Source organism: Poecile atricapillus, chromosome Z (assembly GCF_030490865.1).
Source record: "Poecile atricapillus isolate bPoeAtr1 chromosome Z, bPoeAtr1.hap1, whole genome shotgun sequence".
NCBI classification, from domain to species: Eukaryota; Metazoa; Chordata; class Aves; order Passeriformes; family Paridae; genus Poecile; species Poecile atricapillus.
Genome location: NC_081289.1, coordinates 31514428 through 31526879, shown reverse-complemented (window position 1 = coordinate 31526879; position 12452 = coordinate 31514428).

Genomic DNA, 12452 nt, shown 5'->3' with positions numbered 1-12452 from the left:
TTCAAACCTACTCTTGTTTGGGGGACTGGAGTCTGGGCTTCATGGACCAAAGCTGGCAGCCTGGAAAGTAGAGCCTTGAATGTTACATTCCTGCACAAGTGGAATGGAGCCTGTAAAAGTCCTCGGGCTCATGCAATCCATCATCCAAGATGGATAAGGCAGTAAACGTAATGATGTTCATCTCCACTTAATACACAGGAAAGCAGATAGCTGAGGGAGAGAAGTGACTTATTCTGAGTCACTACAGGGAGTGCAGCCCCATTTCCCAAGCTGAATTAGCAGGTAAGTGAGTTTCTCCTGGGGAAAAAGAGTTTTCACAGCAGGGGCATCTGCGCATTAGAAAGGAACCAGACCTTTATTTATTTTGCTTCCTCACTGGTTTTGTGTGTTGAATTTTGGTCTTCTGGCAACTCAGCGCTTTCTTGTTTATACTCTTCTAATTTTGAAGGAAGATATTTTACTGACATTCATACAATACAACTGTTTCTCATGTCAAATCCATAGAAAAGTTCTGAAGTTGCTGTTTTGTGGTTATAAATGGGCTCCCTTCTTAGTCTGTGCAGGACTGTAACGCATTAACCAGGTGTGACTCCTGGTTTTGCAATCAAAAGCACAGGGTATTGGTTTTCCAGATTGAATTTCTAAATAAAAGAGGTCACATCGAGGCTTCATAACATCAGGCAAGGTAACATACACTAAGAGCTGGGTGCCAAATGGGACTGAAAAAATGTTGATGAGTCAAATATCTGTTCCTGTCCTCCACTTACCTTGCAAACTATAAATCAGCTGTAAGAGGAAATAACTTCTTCCAGAGGGCTGTATGGTCAAACAGGTGATGTATGTCCCTTCCCCAGCCTGTGAGCTGTTGCCACCAGGAGAGAGCTGTAGCTCAGACACACTGATGCTGGAGGGAGAATGTAAATAGACAGTGGATTAAATAATCTCTGTCTGCACGGCAGGAAATGCAAGACAGTTTTTCTCCAGGTCACTGTTTGAACAAGCAAAGCTGCCACTATAGTTTCCTTTCTCTGCCTGGGAATTCGAGCAATTGGCAAGGGTCTCTACACCGCAGGTGGCATCCTTGGTGTTTTTCCTTGTCACAAAGCTACAAAAGACCCAGGGCGCTGTCCTAGAAAAAAAGCAGCAGTGGCTTAGGCTGATTTGGAAGCAGAGCGGGTTTTTTTTGGCTTCCTTCCTGAGCCAGACCTTGCTTCCAAAACATCACCTGAGCTATCAGTTCCTTGCTCTGATGGGTACAGACTACTTTCTGCTGAGTTGTGCTAAGGTGTGTTTGTACCCGGGCGGATGCGCGGACACCCGCGGTGCCTGCGGGCTGTGAGCAGGGACAAGCAGCTGGCTGTGGGACACCCCGCTGCTGTCCTCTAGCGGCTGGATGTGGAGGAGCTCGGACACATCCCAGCCCTGCGGGGAACATGGGGTTAAGCATCCCAGCTGGACGTGGCCAGTGCCACACGGCGAGGCTCCAAGTGTCCAGGCGGTCACCGCAGTGAGCACCCTGAAGGCTTAGGGGGCACTGAAAGTGCACTCTTCAGTCCTCTCTCTACCATTTGGGCAGACTGCATGTTTGAAGTAAGTGACTGCTGTTTTTTTAAGGCATTTGTATATTGAATAAATGATATGAATGCACAGATTAGGTCGAGTCCTTCCCACCCTTGCTCTAAAATGGCGAGAAACTCCTTCGCATGTATCTTTTTTCACTCATAGAAGAGGCCACCGTGTGTGGGGCAAGATGAGCTCCCTGCGGAGCCGCAGCCAGGACCAAAGTGGTCAGAGCAGCATCGAAGAGCAGGGTGGAGGCTGCAGATTACCCTGCCTGCTTGCTCATTTCCACCCAAGCAGAGCTCTACAACATTGACACATTTGTCCACAGCCAGCTGAAGTGGCCTTTAGGATCACTTTGGTGGCCGCAATTCTTCTGTCCTGGTTTTCTGGTGCTGTCTGAAGCATGGCAGAGCTCACACTTCAGCAAAACCTTGTCACAGCTGGCCCTGTGTCTGAGAAAATCCTCCAGTTTGTAGGGATTTGGAGACCACTGAGAGCCTTCATCCTGCACAAAAATCACACTTCCAAGAAGTCAGACCTTCTCTAGTGTGTGTGAAGAGCAGTGTGTATGTGTGTGTAAAGCACAAGAGAGTGAGAAAACTTCCTGAACACACGCACCAGCTGGGCATGCTTCTGCCAGAGGAGGAAGGATGGACAAACACAAGGGTACCAGGTATTGGCCAAGCTGCTGATCAGGGAAATGGCAGTGCTTGGGACTGGCAGGATGACTCGGTGACAGGACCAGTGTGGGACAGAAACCAATCAGGCAACCGTGGCTTCTTCCCTCTCATTGTTCTGTAATTTTTAAGACTGGACTTTTCAGTAACTGAACTTTTGAAAAGCCTAAGAAAACTTACAGTTTAAAATTTTGCCGTAAGAGGGCAGTCTGAGATAACCACATAAACAAGTTACCTTGCAAGGACCTTAGTTTTTTTTCCCTCAAAAAAAATAAAAAGAAAGACTGATAGGAATAAATTACTTGTCTCAAGCTGAAGTCTTAGGTTAAACTTTAGAAGGGATTTTTGCAACTGGTGACACAGAACGAGTGTAAAAGGAAGCATTTGCAGTAAACACAAATATCTGTTTTCCTGTAAGAGACATAAAATGTTGTCTGAGACCTGAACTCTGGAGTCAGGAGGATGAGATTTCCTCTTTGCACGGCTGTATTCTCCCACTAGGAACATGGGTTTTGAATTTTCCTTTCAGTGGAAAAAGTATGTGGTCTAATGTGGGAAGTAAATCAAGATGCCCATGGTGAAAGAGCAGGGTAACTGCAATTCAGGGATAGGGTACTATGGCATCTTTAGAGATGCATTTATAAGGGGCTCTGAGGTCTTGCTGTTGAGAAGGCTAAGTCCTGCCAAAAGGGGACTGGCAGCCATGACCCTCCCAGTTCCTGCTGAGTTTCTCCCAGTGCACATAATCTCTAATGTTGAAAATGCCAGCATGGCATTTAACTCAAAAGGTTGCCTGCTGCTAGTCTGATTGCTGGGGTCTGGAAGACAAAATCTCATCCCCTTTAAGCCCCAACTTATCTTTCTGTGGTTCTGGGCAAGGCACTTGTGTCCCCTAAGCATAAGCCCCTAATGAATGGAGGCAGGATGCTTCCCACAGCGTTGTTCAAAGACTGCCTCTTGCAGAGCGCCTTCAAATGCTGCCAGCACTGCTCTTCCATGTCAGATATATAATGCACTGGCATTCCAGCCCTTGTTTGCTGTTGTTGGCCACTCCCTGGCACAAAAAGTGGAGGAAAAGAGAATTAGAACTGCAGTGGCTGCTGCCTCTCAAGGTACTGCTGAGGCACCAGTGGGGCAGTGGCAAATAGGACAACCCCAAGCCTGGCTGTAAGCACATGAGGTCCAGAGTTGGGAGAGCTAGTGGGATGCCACCTCTTCTTCCTTCTTCTGCCATCATGGTGGCTCCAAGCAAGTGCAAAACATCTTTTGTTAAAACGTCTTTCTGCTGTGCTCTTTGTCCAATACATTTTACACTTTATTAGCTCAGACAAATTAATTTGCTTCATGGCGCAGCTCAAGGGCAGCTGTTCAGTCAGTAAAAAAACTAAAAGAGAGCAAATGTTGTTTATGCCCTAGTATTGCTCTGCAAAGCAAAACCAATCAAATTTGGCCCTTCCTGCAAGAAGAACCGTGAAGGGAGGCACACACCAGAGAGGGCTGGTGACAGTGCGATGTTAGAGCACAGAAGCAGGCTACATTCAAACCACAGCAACATTCAAGGGTGGGAGATTCAATCCCTGGCCTTCAGACTCAGGGTGTGGAGTGCACTCCGGTGTTCATGGCAGATCCCTGCTGTCCCTCTCCTGCAGTGATGAGATGACATGTCTTCTGATAATGCACTATGCTTGTCTTGAGCTCCATCAGTCCAGTATAGATCAACCTAGAACTAATCTTGTCTGAAATGAAGTACTGGTTTGTATGGGAATGGGCAAGGTTATAGCAAACTACAACTGGACTCGGCTGTAAATTTCGGATGCAAAATTAGCTCTGATTTGATTTCAGTAGTTCCAGTTAAAGTTGTTTGCTGTGCATTTTTCAGTGTTGTTTTGCAAGAGTGGAAACCAAAAGTACATAAAATATTTTCTAGTCCCTCCTCAGGTCTGCTTTTATTATCGCATATAATGCACAGCATAAATTGTTAAAAGTAAAACACCAGATAGTCAGAAATAACAGCCTGTGGGAGGAAGAAATTGGAAATTCCCCAAGATGTTCCAATCCCAGTAATCTGAAAATAGTCCCACATGGATTTCATGGATGTGCTAAGAAGGAAAGAACATTTTTTTTTTAAACTCAAGTTCACAACACGTAATACTTAATAAAGCTGCTCCTGGGAAGATCTACAGTAAATCAATATACACCCCATCTCACTATAATTACTGTATTAAATACAATTAAGTGTTTAACTAGTAGTTAGAAATAGAGATGATCTTGCTTTTTATGGGTAGGAGACAGATTTTTAGTGAAAGTGATCCTTTGCCTTTTCTGTTCATATTAAAACTGAGGGAACAGGCAAACAGCTTCACAGTCCAAAGAGAGTTTGCAGTTTGCTACAAATGCATGCATAGGCTTCATAGGAGCAAAGTGAACTCCTCAGCTGTATATGGGCAGATTCCTTAAATCAGTGCAGTCATCCTCACAGAAGTAAAAAATGGACCTGTCATCTCTGAGAAGCAGTTAGTCCACTGCTCTGCTCCCATGGGAAAGGGAAAGGCAATTTTCCCAACAGAAGGAATTGCTCCGTAATGTGAGAGGTCATTGAAATGCAAGTAACAAACCAAAACAGATGAAATATGTGCAAAGTAAATAGATCAAAGACATTGAGATAATTAATTATCGGTGGTCTAGTTCTCAGAGAAAGACAATTCATTCACAAAGAAGCCACTGTACTCGACACTTCCCAATATTGGTGTCTGCAGCATGCATTTACTGATGTTTGTTAATGAGTAAAGACAGAATTATTATGCCAGATAACTGTCTGCCCTAAAAGTTTATGTTCTGTTACCATAATGCCTTGGCCTACAAATAAACTCCACTACATTCATAACATTTCAGTTTAAGAAAAAATGCCAAGTCCATTTTTGTGTTTACTAATGTGGAAGTTTTGATCTCTATATGTTAATCATTTGTGACTTTACACAGCCATTTCAAAAGAAAACTCAACAGTGTTTTGAACTCAAATTCTCTTAATTCTTAGTGCCTGGATACCCATCTTTTTAATCCCATTAGCACAGCAGGAATATTTCTGCTGCAAGAGCAGAAAGTGTGGAAAGGATGAAGTCCTTTCAGCCAGTCCTAGTGCTGGCTCTTTGGCTGCCTACACACTGAGATGGCTCCCTTTCCCTGAGGAATTACGGGAATGATAAAAAAATTGATGGAATTTTCTTTTGTGCTGCACACCCTGGTCTCATTGGAATCTGAGCACCTTGAAGACACAGCAAACCTTGTGGTTACAGGGCTATTTCTGTGAGGAGGAGCATAATATGAAGTGTGAGCAGTAAATGGTAGTTGCTCTGAGTCTGCAAACCCAAAGGTTTGCCAAGTGGGAGGATTTGCTGGGAGCAGACAGTAAGCTGAAAGGCAGCAGGAGTAAGGAGAGAAAGATGCTGATTGCTACCCAGGGGTGGCACCTACCTTCTGCAGAAAACACCAAGAGCTTGTTTTAGGTTAGGCTTCTCTCTCTGAAGAGTAACATTTGAAGCATCCCAGGGAAGCTGCATGTTTCTCAGAAGTATTCTGGGGGATGCTGAAGATACTCATCCCACCCATTCCCAGCACCATTTCTGTCACCTTTTTTTGTTTTGTGATCTTCAACCTCTAATTTTTACTCCTTTAACAGGGGACTGAAGGCACAGGGTTAGAGGTACAGACCCTGTAATTTCTCACTCCTTAAAAGAAAGCAACGCGCTCTCCTGTCATAGCCATACTCTCAGAGGAGTAAGGCTGTGGTGGAAAAGTCAGGGCAAGTGATAGGAAAGGTCTCTCATGTCTGTAAGTGCTAGCAATTTGGGACTTCCAGCATCCCAGCTCTAGTTCTGCACCCCTAGAAATTTTGACTCCACTTAGGTGGGACCATGGTCTTGTGGAGCTGCCTGGAAGATGCATGGTGCCATAGCCTGGGATTTCACCCACTCACGCAGGATCTGTGAGCCCACCAAGGGATGGACCAGGTGACTCCACCAGCCATGGCAGGAACAGTGTTATGGGACAATAGGGGGGTGAGGGGACAACAACCATGTTCCCCACACACCTGGGGAGCATGACTGGGAGAGAGAAAAAAGTGAGGGTGCACAATACAGTGCTCCAGTTGTCTGTGGACAAGACTGGGATGATACCTTGAGGGGAATGGAAGCACATGTGAGGAGCAAAATTGTGCTTTGCAGCATGTTTGATATGCAGTTGGGGTGGAGTAGTCTTTCCTCACCCTCTCTTTTCCTTTTTTGTCCCCAAAAAACATGTCAGCCATCACCTGGATGGATGCATGTTTGTGTGAATCATTGACAAGGGATGGCTGGTTCATCCTCTTCCAGATTACCCCCCAGACAATTATATCCCAATTGACCATGTTCAAACCAGATGGGCTTTCAAGTCTGAAAACTTGTCACGGATTCTCTCTCCCTTTTAACAGCATCTCAGTAACTATAAAATTAATGTGGATAAAACACTCTCTATTTAGATGAACATGGGGGATGCAGCACATCAGTTGTGTGCCTTGGGCTTCATATCTGGCGAAGACCCCACCACTGTCAGTACACAACTGCAACTCCAGCTTTAACACTCTCCCAGAACAGTGTTCTCTCACCAAGTTAATAGAACCTAAGCAAAGGGATTTAAGGAGCAGCAAGCAAGTGATAGGGGACAAATGTGAAGGCTTAGTTTACTTTGTTTAGCAGAGAGCTTTAATTTTAGCCACCACAAATATAATAAGGCCTTTTCTTTATTTATGTATGCAGCCATGGGGCAGAAAGGGCAGAGGAGCTTAAAAGATTTATTCATGCAAGCAGGGTTGCTGTGCTAAGTCCTCTATTTACATACTGCGAATGTGTTTCATTCACATTAATGCAATGTGAAGGAAAATGGATGCAAATTCTGTGTCTCCATCTCTGTGGAAGTACAGAGGCTGACAGTGCAAACAGAGGCCAGTAATATTGTTTTTTTCCCTTCCACTAAATGGAAAATTCATCTACACAAAAGGGCTGAAAGTGTTTTCTAAGCCATCCCAAACAGAACAAAATTTGCTTGTGTTCTGTGGCTCAGGGACTGCTATAAAAATTCTCTGTCATCTTCCTGCCTGCTCTATTTCAAGCAGAATGGTTTCCCAGCTAAGGGAAAAATAGTTTGAGACATTATTAGCATTTTTCAAGAATTCCTGCTCCCAGTCTCTTGCTCGTGGCAGGCAAATTTGTTTTGCTGAACTTTGGCACAGTTTATGCAGAATCTATCCAGGCAGACTTTTGGGCTGTAGGTTGGTACAAGCAGCGGAAAATGGCAAAAACATAAATCATCTTTTCAAGGTGCATCTCTGAAGCTGTTTTCCTGTATCCATGCACCTTTCTTCTATTGATACCTGTAAGCCAGAAATAAACTGGGTTTTTAAGAAAAGAAGAATTAAAAGTCAAGGCCAAGATAGCTTCTTTGCCTCCAGAAGCCTGTGGCAGGACTTTGGGAGGAGTGCTGCATGTCAGGGTGCCACCTATTCTCGGCAGCTGGAAGTGCTGTGGGAACCCTGCCCTAGGGTCGTGGCCAGCTTTTACCAGCCCCTCCCAGCACCTGGGGTCATTCAGCAAATTCTGATGAAGCTGTGACAACCTCTTAGCTGCTCTTACAGGTGCATTCGGTGCCATGCAGAAGCCACGTGCCCCAGTCATGCTTGGCCACTGTCACTACAGTCACTATTCTTGAGCCAGGACTCCGCGCAGTGCCTTGGGTGCCATTGTGGGACAACAAATCAGTAAAGCCTTTGCTGCTTCTGCATCCTGTCCAACACCAGCACCTCCTTCTCTCCAGCTCCATAACAGACGAAAGTACCCAGGTAACAGCCTGTCAATCCTACTGGGTGATGATTCCTGAAATAACACCTTTTGCCACCCCTCCTTTGCCTGGAGTGGGTTTTTTTGTGAGCTCTAATCAACATAAGGACTAACCTGCACCATGGGAACACCTATTTAAAGAGATACATTTTAGCTGTTTCTTTTTGTAGCCAAAGTGCCTGGAGAAAGGCCAGGAGTGATTCTCAGACATCTCTGAACTGCTGTAGGAGAACCATGGGTAAAGGAGTCAGGGTAATGGCAGAAGATCAGTTTTATCTGGCTCACAGATTTACAGTCACTCTTTCCAGGAACACATTCCTAACTACTCTGGTTCAAAAAGTGCGTTTCTTTGTGCAGCCATCACTGCTTTCCAGCTCATTTTCTGATTTCTGTCCTGGCTTAAATATTTAAAGGAAGGATGCATCTTGGAAAGTCACTGCTGGAAAGCTGCAGCCTTCTTTCATGTCTCTCAAGGACTACCAAGGTACCAGAGACCAGAACACATGTTTTTCCTACTGCACTAAACATTCTGAATGTATTCTAAAAATGTTAATACATTATTGAAGGGCCTGGAATTTTTCCTTCAGGTGTGATGCCTTTAGGCCATTTCTGCTTCACACAGGATTGCAGGTAAGGGCTTGTTACACTGCCAGAAACATGCACTTAATGAAAAGTTATTCACTGTCTTATTATAGTCAATAAGAGAGCTCAGCAGTAACTCAGCTTTAATGTACCCTACTTTTTCCTCAAAAGCTTTGCTCTTTGCTCTTTGCTCTCACCCAGGGGTTGGGAGCCATACATCCCAGGCACCGCCTGCAGGGATCCAGTCAGTCCCAGTGGCCCAGTGAGATTGTGGGCTGCTTTGCACCAGGAAAGTTTAGTGGCACAAGCCCTTGTGCTTGGAGAAGCTCCTTATGGCTCTCAACAGTTTTGCAGAAGCTGGCTATAAGTTGGCTGCTCAGGTAATACCCCAGTGGAGTGTCCATCTCAGGGCTCCCTGGGTGACTTCATGTTTCCTTTCTGACTAGCTTTGTCATCAGTTGTGATGTGACTATTTCATTCTGATTGCATATTATTAGTTAAAATAGTCCCATACTGACTCACCTTTTCCTGAAGCCTCAAAGAACCAGCAGGCTCAGCTCTCAGGAAGGAGCTGATCAATACCTCTGGATAAGAGCTGGAGTTCTGCAGTATACTTGAATCAACATCAGGTTTCATTGGGTTTCTCAATTTAGGTTTAACTTCAGGCAATTTGAAGATGTTAAGGTACCAAAGGGCACATTCCCAGCTAGCTGCACTCAACACAAACACACAGGTTTTCTTGCTGGATATTGGCAGGGTCTTGAGGTACAATGCACAATCAGGGCCTCAGAGTTCATGAAAAAAATTTCATTTGCAAGGAGATGGATCCACATGGTTTGCAGAAAGGAAGGATTTTGGGAGGGGGTCACTGGGCTGAGCTGTATGCCTGAACCATGCTATGTGCCTCAGACCTCACTGAACTGGCTGGGATGTGTGTTGTCCTCTCCCACCGCTGTCCTCACCACCTTGCAGGACAATGCCCATATTTTGACTCCTGAACGCGTGGCCTCAGCGTGGCCGGGCGCTGATCCCAGCTTCTCCAGCAAGCAGAGCGTGTTGTTCCGCCTGTCTGCTCGCAGCTTTTGCCTTTCTTCTGTCCTCCTGCTATTCTATCGCTACCATAAAATGCAGTTCTGACCTTTTTGTCCTCAGCAACCTATTCATTTAAAATACAAATGCTGTCCTCAAACAGCAGCCATTAATATGAGGCAGCAAATTCTTTTCTTTGTTCTTTATTGTTGATTTCCCCCCATTGGGAAACCGGGTGGCAGGAGAACTGCATAGCTGCAGGAGCAGCTTGCTAATTGCATACTTTCAAATACTAATTTGTATGGGTTGGTTTGGTTAAAAAGGGGAAAAGAAACAAGGCAGGGGGTGATAAAAAAATGTCAAGGTTATAAACTCCACAGAAGTTCTCCAGCTTGGAATTTTTATTAATTCTTTAAATGTAAATTGCAGGCTATGGCTGCACATCCATGCCTCCCGCGGAGTGCCAGGTAGTGTGGTGTAATTTGCCCTGCAGACCTTCAGTGCAGCAATCAACCCGAGGAACTGAGCTCTGCCCTGGGCTGCCCGGAGCAAGGCCGGCGAGGTGCCAGCCGAGAGCCATTCCCAATGCGGACATTGCTCCCAGCTGGCGCCTGGCTGGCTGTGGGCAGGAGCCAGCCCACCCCAAGTGGGGCCAGGCACATCTTTGCCTTTAGGGAGCTGGGGTTTGGAGCGCTATCGAGTCAGCCTTGTGTCCTTGTGATGGTCTAAGGGAAGAGGTGAAAGAAGGTACTCATCATGGAGTGACATTCTTTACTAAACCAAGAGGTATAGCTGAAAAAAAGGCAAGTCTTTGAGCACCTGTGCTGAGACTGCTGCTCAGAGATTCCCCAACTTGCAATGCCATACCTGCCAATGGTGGTGCTTACTAAACATGAACTGCAAGCTTTTAGTGTTTTGTAATGTGCCTGGATGATTTGTATTGGAAAAGAAAACAAGACTTATGGATATTCAGCTCTTTCAAGCCCTTGACTACCATGTCCTGATAGGTTATTTGAGGTGGTTATTATTATTTTGGGTGGTTGCCTTTGCCCACTTTCAGGTTTTTTGCCATATTTGACGTCTTCATTCAGATTTTTCCTTGCCACCAACTAATGTTTGCCATTTCTCTTTGTAAAAGGATATTTTTAGATGCTTTCTTCTGAGAAGCTCACAGAGCCCATGCAGAGTACTCATGCATAGTGGAGACATTTCTGCCTGCAGAAACCATCTCAGTTCCATTTGAACATTATTGTCACTTCACCTCCTTTTCTGTCTCTGTCCCTGTGCAGTCACTTGTTTGGAGAAGCTCCCTGTGCTCACCCTCAGTACCAGTACTGCCCTTGCACCAAGAACCATGGCAGCCAGCAGCCCCTGCTGCTTGCAAGGAGGTTCTCCCAGCACAGCTGCTGTCCACACAAGGATGCCCCAAAATGTGAACGGGGGAGAAAAGCAGCCCTAGGGCCCTCTGTGCTGCGCCTGCATGAAGGATGTGACAGAAGCCAGTGCCAGGAAGGACCTTCCCAGGGCAGAGAGGGTTGGAGGGACAGGCAGGGCACAGGGATCTGGAATTCACTGTCACACTGAGCACAGCAGCCAGCATATCAGCAGCTAAAGATACTGGAGGGCTCCAAGGCTGTGAATGTGAGGGAGGCAAAGTCAAGGAAAAATTTTATTAACTGTGTTATTTTGTGTCTGTTTACTCAGAACAGTAGCTTATCTCTGTTTGTTCACTCTCTTGTCACACAATGTGATACAGAGTCAAAATGGATTTTATTGTGTACCATTTGCATTTTTAAAAAATAGTCCTTCCCAGTGTATGCTCTAATAGGTCACTGTTATTATTTCCCTCTCTGCTTAATATAGTTATCATGGATGCATGGCAGCATGAAGGGGAAAAAAGTATGTGGAGGCACCAGCTCTCTCAAAAATAACTTGGATTTCATTGATGAGAAAAGGTCAGAATCCTTGGCCAAGTCCCACAGCTCAAGTGGGTTTGCAATGGAAAACGCCATAACTGCAGCCTTGAGCAGCAACAAAACCAATATCTAATTATAACACATGCAAATGTTGTGTTGGCTGGGAACTGATACCTGAAGGTTGTTTCTCAGTTTATAAAAGGCAAAACAGCAGATCCCTTAACAGGAATCTAATTTTTTTTTAGTTTTGTGATGCTTAATATAATTGACCAGTTGAGCGTTTCCTTAACGGTAAGAGAAAGAAAGGGTCAGTAATCTTTATGGCTTATTATTAAAATAGTGTTTAATCAGTGAGTGGCAGGGAGAAAATTGCAGTGGAAGTGGTACTTAGCATCTTGTGAGTCACTGGGATAAACCCACTTGGTTGCAGCTAGTGAGGTCTGTAGCACCTCTGGTTTGCAGACTGTGACCTTTACTGGCTCTGCACAATCACCAAGGGATCTCCTCCTGCCCCAAGCCTATTAGAAGTGGCCTTTGGTGGGCTCCAAAGCCTCATTTTATGCTTTGTGACAGCTTTCACATGTGCTGGAAAACAGAATCACAATGGTTTGGAGTTAGAAGGGACCTTAAAGAGCATTTGATTGCAACCCCTCTGCCACGAGCAGGGGCACTTCCCACTACACCAGGTTGCTCACAGTGCCATCCAACCTGAACCCTGAGCACTTCCAGGGATGGGAAGGTGGGTGGATTCAAAGCAGAGAGTTTGAGGTGCCATGTATTATTGGTTCTCAGCAGGCTTGTTCCACAGCAGCTAAGCT